Source organism: Equus przewalskii, chromosome 7, assembly GCF_037783145.1.
Source record: "Equus przewalskii isolate Varuska chromosome 7, EquPr2, whole genome shotgun sequence".
NCBI classification, from domain to species: domain Eukaryota; kingdom Metazoa; phylum Chordata; class Mammalia; order Perissodactyla; family Equidae; genus Equus; species Equus przewalskii.
This window is the reverse complement of record NC_091837.1, coordinates 7,484,988-7,501,115: the sequence shown is the minus strand read 5'-3', so window position 1 is coordinate 7,501,115 and position 16,128 is coordinate 7,484,988. Positions and strand designations below refer to the sequence as shown.

The 16,128-nt window shown below is 46.1% G+C and overlaps 1 long non-coding RNA gene across 9 annotated transcripts in view; it reads right to left on the bottom strand.

Moving 5' to 3' along the window:
* Positions 1 to 16,128, bottom strand: part of LOC103548074 (uncharacterized) — a 39,495-nt gene that overhangs the window by 12,608 nt on the left and 10,759 nt on the right. Inside the window, exons 5-6 of one of the 9 annotated variants that reach the window (XR_011542269.1) lie at positions 8,175 to 8,330; positions 751 to 6,390 (exon numbers count right to left, since the gene is read on the bottom strand). The exons of 3 other annotated variants lie outside the window; for them this stretch is intronic. This is a non-coding gene — a long non-coding RNA (uncharacterized lncRNA). Of the gene's footprint in view, positions 1 to 750; positions 6,391 to 8,174; positions 8,331 to 8,368; positions 10,390 to 16,128 lie in introns of those variants that run through there. 5 more of the 9 variants (XR_011542265.1, XR_011542268.1, XR_011542271.1 and 2 more) reach the window with 5 other exon arrangements.

Sequence of the window (16,128 nt, the reverse complement as noted above, 5' to 3'; positions counted from 1 at the left end):
TTAGAGACCATCACTCTTGTCATCAGAACAAGAAAAAAGATGAACAAACTGAAAACCAACAATTCTTAAATCCATCAGAGATTTGAGGTCAGAGGGCAAACTATCACCACCAAAACTGCAGACACAGCCGAATGCAGAGAATCACAGCTGAACAGAGCAGAGGCCTCTGCTGGAGGCAGGAGGCAGGATCTGGGCAGCAAATCTTAAACTGTAGCTGGTGAATTCTTCTGGAGGCTCAGTGTGGACCAGCTTGAGAGGGAAAAACTCCAGGGGGCCCAGTCTTATGGGGCCTCCACACCTTCATGAGTTTTACCTCCAGTAGCCCCACCACATTCTCAGGGTGAAGATCAAAGAAGACTCCTTCATGCTTCCAGCAGAGAGAGAAGAAAACTAACCATTTGGAAACACACCCAGAGCAGCCTGTTCTCCTGGAGACCGCCTTCCCTCAAGGAAACTGTTTTCCCAGAGCAAACACCTTGGCTTCTACCAGAGCATCACTGGCCTGGGGAAAGGAAATACCCTCGTCTAGTCCCTCCAACTTTCCATGGGGAGGAAGGGAAATACCCAACTCCTGCTCCCTCGAGCAGTCTCTCACCTAATGAGGAAAAAATCTGAGAAGCACTTGTACAGGTCAAATCCCAGGGACTCAGGCTCCCTAAAAGCCTGAGATATAATCATACAACTATAGGACACTCCTCCTCCCCCTACACCTTCCCACGGCATCAACAGGGCTCCTGGATCAAAATGGGATTTCTTTTTTTTTTTTTTTTAATTTTTTTTTATTGAGTTATTGATAGGTTACAATCTTGTGAAATTTCAGTTGTACATTAATGTTTGTCAGTCATGTTGTAGGTGCACCACTTCACCCTTTGTGCCCACCCCCCACCCCACCTTTCCCCTGGTATCCACTAAACTGCTCTTAGTCCATAATTTTAAATTCCTCATATGAGTGGAGTCATACACAGAATATCCTTCTCTCGCTGGCTTATTTCACTTAACATAATTCTCTCAAGGTCCATCCATGTTATTGCAAATGGAATGATTTTGTTCTGTTTTGCAGCTGAGTAGTATTCCATTGTATATATGTACCACATCTTCTTTATCCATTCGTCTGTTGATGGGCACTTAGGTTGCTTCCCTGTCTTGACTATTGTAAATAATGCTGCAATGAACATTGGGTTGCATAGGACTTTTGGGATTGCTGACTTCAAGCTCTTTGGATAAATACCCAGTAGTGGGATGGCTGGATCGTATGGTAGTTCTATTTTTAGTTTTTTGAGGAATCTCCATACTGTTTTCCATAGTGGCTGCACCAGTTTGCATTCTCACCAGCAGTGTATGAGGGTTCCTTTTTCTCCGCAACCTCTCCAACATTTGTTACTATTAGTTTTAGATATTTTTGTCATTCTAACGGGTGTAAGGTGATATCTTAGTGTAGTTTTGATTTGCATTTCCCTGATGATCAGCGATGATGAGCATCTTTTCATGTGCCTATTGGCCATCAGTATATCTTCTTTGGAGAAATGTCTGTTCATGTCTCCAGCCCATTTTTTGATTGGGTTGTTTGATGTTTTGTTGTTAAGTTGCAAGATTTCTTTATATATTATGGATATTAAGCCTTTGTCAGATATATGACTTGCAAATATTTTTTCCCAGTTAGTGGGTTGTTTTTTTGTTTCAATCCTGTTTTCATTTGCCTTGAGGAAGCTCTTTAATCTGATGAAGTCCCATTTGTTTACAAAATGGGATTTCAATGGGAAGAACTTCCAGTCTCAGATCTGACTGAAGAAGTATCAAGGGAAACCCAGAGAGAACAGGGCGGAGAAAATACACAACACAAACCCTGCAAAAATCAAAGGACCTCAGAGGAAATCAGAGCTTCTGAAACCTGATGGAGCAGCAAACAGTAAACATGGTTTAACTCCTAGAACATCAAAAGTTCATGCTTAAGGCCTATTTACCTCAGTTGTTCATACTCAATGCATCATGTCCAGCTTTGAGCCAAAAATTACAAGGTATACTAAAAGGCAAAAAAAACAGTTTGAAGAGACAGAGCAAGCATCAGAAGCAGACTGGGATGTGACAGAGATTTTGTAATTATTAGACTGGGAATTTAAAATAGGTATAGTGAATATGCTAAGGGTTCCAATGGAAAAAGTGGACGACATGCAAGAACTGACGGCCAGTGTAAACAAAGAGAAGGGAATTCTAAAAAAGAATCCACAGGAAATGGTAGAAATAAAAAACAATGCAACAGAAATGGAGAACATTTTTGATGAGCTCATGAATAGACTGGACACGACCGAGTAAAGAATCAGTGAGCTTGAAGATATGTCTACACAAACTTCTCAAAATAAAAAACAAGAGAAAAAAAGACTGAAGAACATACACAAAAATATCCAGGAACAGTGGGACAATTATAAAAGGTGTAACATCTGTGGAAAGGGAATACAAGAGGGAGGGAGGGAAGGAAGGAAAGAAAGAAGGAAGGAGGGAAGGAGCGGAAGAATATTTGAAGAATAATGGATGAAAATTTTTATTTAATATCAAATCACAGATCCAGGAATCTCAGAGAATACCAAGCAGGATAAATACCAAGCGATCAACATCTTTCTAAGTCTTATCCAACCTTTAGAAAATCAAAGACAAAAAGAAAATCTTGAAAGAAGACAGAGGGAAGAAAATCTTACCTGTAGAGAAACTAGTATAAGGATTATATTGAATCTCCCTTCACAAACCATGCAGACTAGAGAGTGGAAATACTTAAAGTGTTGAAAGAAAAAACTCCACCAACAAAAACTCCCAACATGGGGTTTTTACTCATCAAATCTCTCCTTCAAAATGATGAGAAATAAAGACTTTCTAAGATAAATAAAAACTGAATTTATCCCCAGCTGACCTGGCTTGTAAGAAATGTTAAAAGAAGTTCTTCAGAGAAGGAATATGATGCAGGTCAGGAACTTAGATCTAATGAAGGAAGGGTCCAGAGAAGGAATAAATGAAGGTAAAATAAAACAGTATTCAGTTTTTATTTTTCTTATTCTCATCTAACAGATTCAGTTTGTTCAAAATAATAATTGTAAAAATACCTTTTGTGAGAATAGTTCATGGACAAGTAAAGTGTAGGAGAGCCATTTTATATGGGAAGCCTGTTATAAGGGATCTGCACTAACCATGAAGAAACACAGTGTCATTTCAAGGTGAACTGAGGTTAGTTGTAAATTTATATTGTAAGCTCTAGAGAAACCATTTAAAAACTTTAAAAGCAGTATTACTGATACACTAAAAGAAAAGAAAAAATGGAATCATATAAAATGCTCAATAAAAACCAGAGAAGGCAAAAAATAATTTAAAAAGTGGAAGACAGAAAAAAGAAAGAACAAGGACAATGAATAGAAAACAGTTGCAAATATGGTGGATATTAATCCAACTATATCAATCATCTCCTTAATTAAGAATGGTCTAAATACAGCCATTAAGAGACCGAGACCATCAGAATACATTAAAAAAAATAAGACCCAACTATATGCTGTCTACAGAAACCCACTTTAATTATAAAGACAGATAGGTTGGGAGTAAAGGGAAAGAACAAGATAAGCCAGGCTAACACACATCCAAAGAAAGGTATTAATTTCAGACAAAGCTGACTTCGGAACAAGGAAAATTCTAAGGAACAAAGAGAGGCAGCCCATAATGTTAAAGGGGTCGATTCTACAAGAAGACAACAGTCCTCAACATACATGCATCTAACAACAGAACATCAAAATATGTGAAGAAAAACTGATCAAACTGCAAGGAGAAATAGACAAATCCACCACTATAGCACTAAACACTGCTCCAGCAGTAACTGATAGATGCAGCAGGCGGAAAATCAGTAAGGATGAACTGAATGATGTCATCCATCTACTGGATCTAATTAACATTGATAAAACACTGCATCCAATGAAAGCAGAATACACAGTCTTCAAAAGCTCACACGCAACATTCACCACACAGATGACACCACCCAGCTAAAAAAAAACATCCCACACCTCAGCAAATTTAAAACAATATAAATCAAATAGAGTACGTTCTCAGACCAAAAAGGACTTTAAAGTAGGAAACCAAAATAGAAAGATAGCGGGACAATCCCAAAATATCTGCAGATTAAACACCACATGGAGCAAAAAAAACAGTCTCAAGAGAAACTGCAAATATCTTCCACTAAATGAAAATGAATATACGACCAATCAAAATGTGTGGAATGCAGTGAAAGCAGGACCCAGAGGGAAATTCATAGCATAGAATGCACATATTAGAAAAAAGAAAGATCTGAAACAACAAGCTAGAGGATGAAGAACAAAGGAAGAACAAAAGAGAGGAAATAATAAAAATTACAGCAAAAATCAATGACACTGAAAAACAGTAATTCAATAGAGAAATCGATAAAACCAAGACTAGTTCTTTGAAAAGATCAAAAGACTGGATAAACCTCTATCCAGGCTAACTGAAAAAAAAGAGAGAGAAATGTAAATTGCTAATATTAGAAATGAGAGCGGGACTATGATTACTGATCCATGAACATTAAAAGGATAATAAATATTTGAACAGGAAAATCATATCTTCCCTGATGAGTTCTTTTGGATCTATAGCAAATCTTGAAATGAACATTTCAAGATTCAAATCTTTCCCCGACCCTTTCATATTTGCCTTTTAATTTATATAATCAAAATATTGATGAGGATATGATTTAATGTCTAAATGATTTCCAACTCGTAAGACTCTATTGTGCATAAATTGGACACCACTAAAATGTAAAACTTTCTGGATCCATCGGACACCGTTAAGAATGTGAAAAGACAATCCACAATAAAGAGAAAAATTTGCAACTGATATACCCAATAAGAAATATACCTAGAATATATAAAGAAGTGTTACAACTCAGTTATTTTTTTAAAAATCCAATTTAAAAATGGGCCAATGAGCTGAACAGACATTTCTCCAGAGAAGATATACAAATGGTCGTTAAGCACAGGAAAAGATGTCCAACATCATGAGCCATCAGAGAAATATCAATCCAAACCACAGCGAGATATCATTTCCCACCCATAGGACGGCTATGATCAAAAAGACAGATGGTAAGTGGAGAAACTGGAACCCTCACACACGGCTGGCAGGAAGGTAAAATGGTGCAGTCACTTTAGAAAAAAGTCTTCTGAGTATTCAAATAGTGAAACGGAGAGTTACCATCTGACCCAGCAATTCCACTCTTAGTTATAAACCCAAAGAAATGAAAGCAGATGTCTGTGCAAAGACTTATACAACAATGTTCACAGCAGCATTATTCATAATAGCCAAAAAGTGGCCACAATCCAAATGTTCCTCAACTGAGGAAAGGAGAAATACACTGTGCTACAGCCGTACAATGGATATTATTCAGCAATCAAAAAGAAAGAAAAGGCTGACACATGCCACAACATGGACAGACCTGGAAACCATTATGCTCAGTGAAGGAAGCCAGACGCAAAAGGTCACATTTTATATGGTTCCATTTATATGGAATGTTCAAAATAGGCCCGCCCATAGAAATGTAAAGTGAATTTGTGTTTGTCTAGGCCTTAGAAGTGAAGGGAAATGGGACTGTCTCCTAATGAGGAAGGTGTTTCTTTTGGAGGGATGACAGAAAGCTTCCAGAATCGATTGTGGTGACATTGCACAATTCTGTGAATACACTAAAAAACCCTGAATTGCACACCTTCAAGTGTGGCTTGTATTGTATGTGAACTACATCTTACTCAAGCTGTTACAATGAATAAGACTGAATTATGCACGGTCAACATAGAAAGTAACCCTCAGAAGGGAGTATAGAATCTTGCTTACTCACTTTAAAGGATCTGAACTAGGGCAAGAAAAACCCAGAGGAATTCCATTAGTTAACCTTCTAGGTATCAGGACATCCTGAAATATTCATGAGGATTTCCATGTTTTAATTTGAAGAAAAAAGGCATCTAAGGCTTAAAAACACATATTCACAAGTGTCAAAAAGAATCATCATCACCCAGGGGGAGGGGAACACAGGGGAGTCATCAAACAGAAAGAGGTGTAAGAGTCTGGGTCACATGGATGTGCACCCTGAATATGAAAGTGGACCCAAATCCATCACTGCTCCACCCCCAAAGATGACGTCAAAGTCAAACAGCCCAGTAAACAATATCTCTTTCAAAAGCATCAGTTCGTGAAAAACTAAAATATTAAGAAATAAATACTTTGCAATAACAAGGAATTGATTCTTCCAGATTCCCAGTTTGAAAACTAAAAATTTCTGAAGATTCCATTTCACAGGCATTGGAGTGACTCTCCTCCTTGTGGCTGGAGTGGATTCCAGAAGAGACAGATGCCTTCAGGCTAAAACTGAAAAGAATCCAACAGTGTTTGCAAAAGGCTATTTGTTGCCCCTGAATCTAATGCTAAACTCTACATAAGAAGATAGACATAAACATGGTTCAGCGCAACCAGCAGGCAGAGCAACGAAGGATCATGAAAACTTCAATACTTCTGCAGTGACATTTCAGGGCTTGTGTCTATTAAAATTCATCAGGCTTTAATGTACTTTTCATGAGTGATCAAAAACAAAGACATTCACATTTGTCAAAAAGGTGTGTTCCTTGATGCCAATCTTTGTCCCCCTTCCGATCACATGACCATCACCGACCACAATACACTCCCCTGGGTGCACACCTCTCACCAGGACCAAGGTGCCTGAGGTGCTGGTGCCACAGAAGTTGCAGCTACTTAGCCAGGGGACACCTCCAACCACGGCCTCCTCCACTTTTGTCCTGGCAGGTCAGGAGGGCCCCTAACCCCAATCCAGCCTTGGGGCTCTCAGGTGGCTGTCATGACAAAGTCAAGGTTTAATGACTTTGGGGGCCTAGAGTCACCAAGTATGAATGCATAAAGAAGCTGCCCTCTACTCACATTATGATCATATCAAAGGACATTCTTGACATTAAAAAGGAAGGATGCTGTTTCTAGAATAAAGGACAGACTATCCCGCGAAATAGCATTTGTCAAGCTTCTCCTGACACGTGTGTGTACATAACATATAAATCACACTCATCCCCACATTTCTGAGGGGTTTCCTCCTCTCTAAATGGAGAGACGAGAAACCTCCCTCCCAGGGGTGTGGTAAGAATTCAACACAGAGAAAGTGTTGGATCCAGCCCCAGCACAGAGTGAGAGGGAAGAAGTGTCAGCTGCTTGATTCTCACACACACGCCTCCTCCGGGCCTTGATCTGGTCATTGCCCTTCATCAGGGAAGACTGCATGGGCCAGCCTGAAGCAGAGCCCGGCCGTGGGAACCAAGCCTTGGAGAGAGCAAGGTGGGGATACCAGGTCACCAGGCAGGGGGGTGCTCCTGGATCTGCAACTCAGGGGCCCCAAGGCCTCATTTGTACAAGGCAGCTCGGGTCCATTGTGCACACCCACCTGAGCGCTGACCTGCTTTGTACCAAGCACAGCGCTGGGGGCCATGATTGGGAGCAAGACAGCTCCTGCCCCCAGCAACGTCAAACCCAGGGAAAGGAGAACCAATGACGTCCTCAGATAACCAGTGATCGCTGACCTAGTGCTTCTTATAGAGGTTTAAATAGAAACATGAAGCAGGGCATTTGAAACATATTCAAAAGGAATTGGAAAAACCATAAAAAGGAAATCATCTAGCTAAGTGAGCATTTCAGATGCTCATTCAACTTGCAGACATTGTTGCTGTGACCGTTGCTAGGAGGAGGCAAAACCCTGCGAAGAAGCTGGAACAGCAGCATGTGCTTTATCTCCTGAAGCGGGGGAAGCATTTGCTTGTGGAAATCTTGGCAGGACACTCGTGACCTGTGAAGGCTGCCGGCTGAGTGTGCAGTAGAGGCAGCAGAACAGAACCACTGCGTGAGGGAACCAAGCGCACTGGCAGGAAACTCCACCCAGAGCGGGGGCCGTCATTACCTCTCCCCAAACTACCTGTTACACAATCTGACCTTCACCCAACAGCTCCCCTGAGGGGTCACTTTATTTATGGAGATGCATGCGAGCACCACGTGCTTCCAGTTCTGGAACAGCAAGATGTCGACTGACCCACACATATCAGGACCCAGCCTTGGTCCTGCTACCCTGCAGGTGCCCTGGTGCTCAACAGTGTGCCTACCTTGATCTGCCGGAAGCCAGTGGTGACAGTAGCAGCTCCTGAGTGGTGTGTGTGACATGTGGACACAAACAGTTCAGCAAATGGCATGAAAACTGCACTGAGACTAGAACTGTTCACAAAAGGCAGGACAGAATGTGCAGCGTGACATTCACTGTGCTGATCACCCAATAAAACGAGAAAAAGAAAAATGAACATTCTTTAGAGGATTTTAATAGAAACCAGGGTCTCATAACATAATGAGTAAACTGTCCAGCATTCCATCCAAAATTATACAACATAACACACAAAGAACAAGAAAATCAGACTGTTTCTCAAGAGAAAAGACAATCAACTGATCCAGCCCTGAAATGAAGGAATTATCAGACAAAGCAGCTGTTATAATCATGCTCAATGTAGCAAGGGCAAATATCCTTGAAATTCACGGAAAGAAACAAGTTCTCAGCAGAGCAATACACAATAGGCAAAAGCAGCAAGTGGAAATTTTAGAACTTAACATTCACTATTGAAAGTAAAAATTCACTAGATAGGCTCAATAACAGGAGGCAGAAAACAGAGGAAAGATTCGTGAACTTAAAGACAGAGCAACAGAAATGGGACAATCTGAAAAACAGAGAAAAAAGATTAAATAAAAATTCACAGGGCCTCAGAAATGTGCAGGACATCAAAAGTTTTAATTTCCATGCCACTGGAGTTCCTGGATGAAGGAGAATGGTGCAGAAGAAAACATAAGGGGTCGGCCCCGTGGCCAAGTGGTTAAGTTCACACACTCTACTTCGGCAGCCCAGGGTTTCACTGGTTCGGATCCTGGGCACGGACATGGGACCACTCATCAAGGCATGCTGAGGCGGCATCCCACATGCCACCACTAGAAGGACCCACAACTAAAAACATATAACTATGTACCGGGGGTGCTTTGGGGAAAAAAAGAAAAAATAAAAATCTAAAAAAAAAAAACCTTTAAAAAAAAAAGAAGAAAACATAAGAGGGGAAAAGGGCTGAAAACTTCACAAATTTGTGAAACACATCTAAGAAGCTCAGAAAACCCTCAACCTGACACATCATTATCAATCTGCTAAAAATCAAAGACAAAGAAAAATCTTGAAGACAGTCAGAGAAAAATGACATATACAAAAATACATCAATTTCAAGGTCTATGATTTCTCTTCAGAAAACAGAGCATAGAAGAGACTGGAGTAACATCTTTAAAGGACTGAAAGAAAAGATCTATCAACCCAAGATACTATGTGCAGAAAAGATATTCTTAAAGATTGAAGGCAAAACAAAACAAAGGTTGATGAAGATGAAAGGAAACTAGGAATAAAATGATGGGAAAGGAGCTTCTTCAGGCTACAGGGAAATGATACCAGAGGGAAGCTGGGAACTTCAGGAACAAAGGAGGAGCCACAGAAGGGGAAGGATGGGGATGGAGGAGACAGCCGATTTCCTCTTCCGACAGTCTTTTGATATACGCGTGACTTTAGAAGGAACAAATTCTACCACAGGCTCGGGGAGTGCCATTCAATTCATGTTGACGTGATTCATACGACAACTCCAACAGGAGAAACAGAGGGGAGAAGAACATATATTGCCGAAAGGCTTCTATATTTTACTTTTGTCAAAGCAAAACTTGCACCCAATGAAGTTAAACAGGCAAGGACCTTGTTATTCAAGACTGTTGCAGGGCTGGCCTGGTGGTGCAGCAGTTGAGTGCACATATTCAGCTTCAGCGGCCCGGGGTTCACGGGTTCAGATCCTGGGTGCAGACATGGCACTGCTTGGCACACCATTCTGTGGTAGGCGCCCCACATATAAAGTAGAGGGAGATGGGCATGGATATTAGCTCAGGGCCAGGCTTCCTCAGCAAAAAGAGGAGGATTAGCGCAGTTAGCTCAGGGCTAATCTTCCTCAAAAAAAAAAAAAAGACTGTTGCCATAAGGACTCAGTCTGAGCTCAACTTCACTGAAGCAAAAGGTAGGAGAGTTTGCAAATGCTGAGGGGAGGCTGATCTCTGGGGCGTGCGCCGCACATGCAGTCACTCCTGAGGTGGCCGTGGTCTTTCTGTGACTAGGACATCTGTGCTGGCTATTCAGTACCCATCAGGGTTAAGCTCCTGCCCTCCGACAAGACAGGGAGTTGGGACACCATCTTCCATGATGATTCCACCTCAAAGGGATGGCTCCCAGCTCCTTGAGACAGACATCCCTGGGTTGTAAAACTGGCCAAAAGTTTTTTAAATATTTACATCTCAAAGGGGCAGAGAAAGTATTTACAACGACAAATTTGTTTTTCTTTAATCACAGCCCCCCCGACACACATAGTTGTATATTCTAGCTGTGTAATTCTAAGTGCCTCTGGTTGTGCTATGTGGGACGCCACCTCAGCAGGGCCTGATGAGCAGTCTCATGTCCGTGCCCAGGATCCGAACCAGTGAAACCCTGGGCCGCCGAACTGGAGCATGCAAACTTAACCACTTGGCCATGGGGCCAGCCCCACAAATTTCCTAAAGTAAATGCTTTAAGAAAAAGGAGGGCAGGTGCCTGGAGCCAGGAAGAAGTCTGACTAAAGTTGAGTCAAGCTGAGGGGAAACTTAAGGTCATCTTGTCACTTGAATTGGCACAATATTAACTCTAGTTAGACCATGAAACAATTAATACACAGTGTTCTTTCCAGAACACAACTAAAAGAGAATTAAAGCTTACCCATGAAAAATTAGAAAACCTCAATAGTCCTATATTTAGAAAATATGAATGAGGCAGCCAAAACATTTCACATATAGGTTTTTGTGAGAACATAAGTTTTGTTTCTCTTGGTTAATTTCTTAGGAGTGGGACTGTTGGGTCATTAGAATGTCCCTCCAGGCCTCCCCTGGCCTCCCCTTGTGTCACCCCTGCAGGATATGGGCGGTGTGGGCACTTCGTTCTTAGCGGCTCTCCTCTCCAGTGTTCCCAGGGGAAAGGGCAGGAGAACGCACAGGTGCTGATCCCAAAGCTGCCACCTGGAGCAGGGGCTGCTGAACCAGAAGCACTGCTCCCTAGAAGTTCCCTCTCTGCTGGATAGAGAAACGCGTCCTGGACTGCTCCCTGACAGTTCTGGGGTCCCGCCAAAGGAAAAGGGGCCAATGCCTTGCCAGTAAACTCATTACCCACGAGGTAAATACCTCCAACACTCAGCCCCCAGGAGATCCAGAAGTGCCCGAGGCTCCGGTGTGGATCCTCACCTTTGCTCGCCCCAGAAACTCGCGCATTCTCTGCGCATGCGTCCTTCCCTCCAGAATCTTTGCGCGCGCGCCCACCCCTCGCGGCCCCGTGCACGCGCAACCGTCCCTCGCGGCCCCGCGCACGCGCGCCCGATCGTCCCTAACGCCTTCCAAAGCCGCACCTCAGCAAAAGGCCAAACGGTGCGCACTTGGCCTTTGGCCCAGTAGCCAGCTGAAGGAGAAGGCTCCGAGCCCAGGTCTCTGTCGAGGGGCAGAGCTCGCCCAAGTGCTCTATGGGCGGTTACCTGGGCAGACTGTGCCCCTCCCTCGCTTCCCGGGCATCAGGGGACAGCACCTACCAAGAGGACTCCGCCGCATCCAGCGCCTTCACCGCGCCCACCAACTTCCCTCGGCCAACCTGGGTCACCCAGCTGTCCATGCCCGGCCATCCACTCACAGGCCATCCTACAGGTATCCAGAGACTTCGCATCTGTGCTTTTTCAAAGCAACTCCCAGACAATCTGCCATGATCCGGCAAGGCCTGTGCTCCTTTCTGGGGGTCCTTACATCAATCTGTAGGCATGGCCATCAGAGGAAGGCAGAGCTGTCCGCTGACACCTCCAAGATGTCTTGCAGCTCAGAATCTGCGGTGGGCAAAGACTCTCTGTGTGGTCTGGGAGCAGGGAGACCAACCCATGCCGCCCATGACACCCAGGTGTGTGCAAGACTCCTGCACAAAGAAGACTGTGTCAGGGCCCTGGAAGACAGCAGGAAAGGGATGGCCAAGCAGGAGGAAGACCCCACAGTCACAGAGAGGTAGGACGATCAGGGGAGGGGCCCTGATGACTCTAGGGGTGCACCGTCTGCATTTAGGCCCCTTGGGGTCCAGGGAGGCCTCTCTTCCTACATGCCCAAGCCTGGACCTCTGCAGAGAAACCTCCACACCATGAGCTCAGAAGATGGATCCAACCAGAAACCCCAGACCTCTTGTATGAGCTCCTGCTACGAAGGAAATCCCATCAGAAGCTCACACAGCTCCTGTGGGTTCCTGCCAGGGCAGAGGAGGAGGAGTCCGGCCACATCCCACACCCGGCTGCCCCAGAGGTCCTCAAAGAAAGTGAGCGAGAAGCCCCCTCAGTCTCCCTCTGCGGCTTCGGTGCTTTCCCAGGGGAAGACCCAGCATGGAAAGGACGCAGAGACAACAACAGGGCGGAAACAAACCCGGAGGTACTGCTCACCCACATCTGACAGTTCCAGGCCCCGAAAACACAAGATTCCTCTGCTGTCACATAGAAGAGGGGACCCTCTGAGGCTGCCACCACCCCAAGTTGGGTTTTTGAGTCGCTGCTGCAGACACAGACTCGCAGAAAGAAAGAGCACTCCAGTGCATAGAGAGCATTGCAGGGTGAGAGTGAGGCCCTCCGGGACGGTGGCCCCACACAGCCGTCCTGTTCTGTCCCCCTGCCTGCTGCTGAGACTGCTCCTCCCCCAGCTGGCCCACCAGCCCCCAGCATGACTCCACAGCCGGAGAAACGCAGGGAGACCCAGGTCTCCCTGGGCCCAGTGGGCATCCTGGAATCTGCTGGTGTGGCTACCTTCGTGCATCCTTTGACTTGGAGGAAGCGCAGTTCACCAAGCCCCCCCCTGCTCCCTGTCAGAGCCCCTCCCAGGCTCCTCTTCACACTCGCTGCCCTCAGCCCGGTTCTTGCTGACCCCTACCTCCTCCCCAGGATCAGGCAGGGCTGACCTGTCTGCTAGGCCCCCAAACCCCTGGGCCCCTGTTCCCTCCCCTGAACCAGGCTTGCAGTATGCAGTCAGAAGCCCAACTTCTGAATGGCCCGCCCTACAGCTGCTGCAGGGTCCCCTCCCCGCTTCATGTTGAAGCCCATCTGGGGGCCCCCTCTGAATGGGGGGGAGGCCATTTGCAACCCAAGACCTGGGTCCCAGCTGCAGCAGATGCCAGTTCTGCCTTCCCTGCAGCTCCCACCACCTCCAGAATGGAGTGCCCCCCACCCACGTGTATAGACTCTCCTGTCTCCACCTCACAGAGCCCCCCTCCCATCACTGATGCTAGTGCCCTTCCCTCCATGGGCCCGCCAATCACTTCTGCTGTCAATTCCAGCCCCTCAACGAACACATGTACAGGCCTGGCTCCCCAGCTAGCTTCTGACACTGAGGTCACCCCCCTGGCTACCTTCTCAGCTCTCATCTTGGGGCCTCCCCCTGGCTCCACTGGGAGCTTCTTCCCATCCTTCCAGGTCCTTGAGATGCTCCCCAGTGACAGCACGGCCTCAGTCACAGTCAGCACCAGCCTGCCTGCACTGATGTTCTGGGGTCCCACCCCAACTCTGAAACTTTCCATTAACCCTGGCGCCACTGCCCAGCCCATGTTTGGGGCCCCTGATGGGCAGCAGCACAGAGCTGCCACCTTCCACAGCTCTCTCCAGTATGGAAAAGGGGAAGCTCCAGCCCCAGCCCGGGCCCCAACCTCTGCTCCAGGCCAGCCAGCCTTGAGCAGCAGCACACGGGCAGCTTTTGGGGGTTCATTATGCACACCTTCCAGCTTGGGCACCCACAGGAGCACCTGGCCACCCTTTGCTGCCACCCCAGCTATCTTCCCCTCTGGCACAGCTATTGCCTCTGGCTTTGCAGCTGCCACCTACATGCCCAGTGCTGTGACCAATGCTGGGCCCCACATTTGGCAGCACTGTTCAACCTTTAACAGCATCAGCCTAGCCCCCTTCAGGTTGCAGGTTTCAGCAGCACCTATGGGTTTTGGGAGCAGAGAGGCTATCTGTCTCAGGTCTGAGCTGTTCCTTTGGAGCACTCAGCATTACAGCACAGACAAGTGGGGCCCCAAGTACCACATACCACTACGGGGGAAGCTTGGGCCTGAACACCTGGGGCGCCCCTCACCAGAGTGACCCCATGGTGACCACAGGACCCAGCACTAAGAAGAACCCTGGGTTTTACTACTGCTCCTCCTTAAGTCACATCCCCAGGGGCCCCCACCAGGCAGAGCCCCATTACTTCCAGCCGAGGGCCCAGCCCCAGTGCCAGCAAGGCTGCCTTTAGGGGGGCGTCCCACCCCCACAGCCCTACCTCTGTGGCGGGCATAGTGAGGAGCAGCCTTGCTGTTAGGGTCACCTCATCACCTGCCCAGGGCTTGGTTGGACAGAAAACTTTTGGGCCACTAACCGACTCATTTTCCTCCAGGATCCACTCCCTTGGGGTGTAAGAGGTGAAAGCGAGAGCAGCCAGCGTCCACCCTCTTCCCAGGCTGGACTGTATGTGCACTTGTTCATGTGAGAAACCAAATCTAAACCTAACCTCTGTGATCCTGGAGCAAAGTGGGCACCAGAGACGCAGCGTTCCACCCCCACCCCCTGCCCTGCAGTTTTCCCCAAAGGTGGGTGGTCAGAGACTGTTGTCCATCCCAGGGGTCAGAGCCCTCAGGACAGTAGACAGAGGTGCCTGGCAGGCTTCCCTCCAGTCTTGGAGCAGGAAGGACACCCCCTGCTGCCTACAGTGGGCCATTCCCCTCTCCCCATTTTCCTCCCGGAACCCTTGTGTCTTCCCCATAACTTACAATAAAGCCTGTCCTTGTTCCTTTGCATAATTCCCATGTGCCTGTGCTCTGGAGATCAAGTGGAAAAGCACTGACTGTGTGAGTGGTCGACAGGGAGACATCTTCGCTGGTTGGAACTGCTGCTTCCCCCCCCACCAAGTCTCTGACCTGAAGTGGCTGGATTATCCCTACTGGACACCAGGAATCAACACATTTAGTCTTTTCTAATGTAGCAATTTCTTTTTGGACGTTTTTCTTTTAGAGTCCTAGACAAACCACCCACATACATGTCTAACCTACACTGTATGGACCTGACATCAAAGCTTCTGGGCCGGGGCAAACAAGGAAAGCTTTAATTCTAGGGTGGGACATGTCCCTGAGCATTTTGTGACATCTTGCTTTAAAAAAGCAGAAGGACTGCCTGAAGACATCTCTTCCCTTTTCCAAAAATAGGAATGAAAAGGAAATATCTGTGGAGGAAACAAGCTACAATTAGTTCATTTTAGTTATAAAGATTAAAAGACTTCTACTTTGTGGGTCCAAGATGTATGGGCTTAGAGATCATCATCCTGCCATCACAACAAGAGAAAAGCTGAACAAACTAAAAGTCAACAATTCTTCTTAAATCCCTCAGAGAATTGAAGTCACAGGGCAAACTATCACCACAAAAATTGAACAGACAGGTGAATACGGAGAATTACAGCTTCATGGAGCAGAGGCCTCTGCTGGAGCCAGGATCTGGGCAGCAAAACTGTAATTGATGACTACTGGAAGCTCAGTGTGGACAAGCTTGAAAGTTAAAAACTCCAGGGGGCCCAGTCTTACGGGGCCTCCACACTTTCATGAGTTTCACCTCCAGTAGCCCCACCACACTCTCAGGGTGAAGATCAAAGAAAACTCCTTCATGCTTCTGGCAGGGAGAAAAGAGCAACCATTTTGAAATACTCCCAAAGCAGTCTGTTCTCCCGGAGAAAGCCTTCCCTCAAGGAAACTGTTTTCCCAGAGCAAACACCTTGGCTTCCACCAGAGCATCACTGGCCTGGGGAAGGGAAATAGACAAATCCAGCCCTTCTAGCTTTCCATGTGGAGGAAAAGAGTTACCCAACTCCAGCTCCCCTGAGCATTCTCTCGCCTAACAGGGAAAAAACATCTCAAAAGCACTCGTAAAGTCAAATCCCAGGGACACAGGC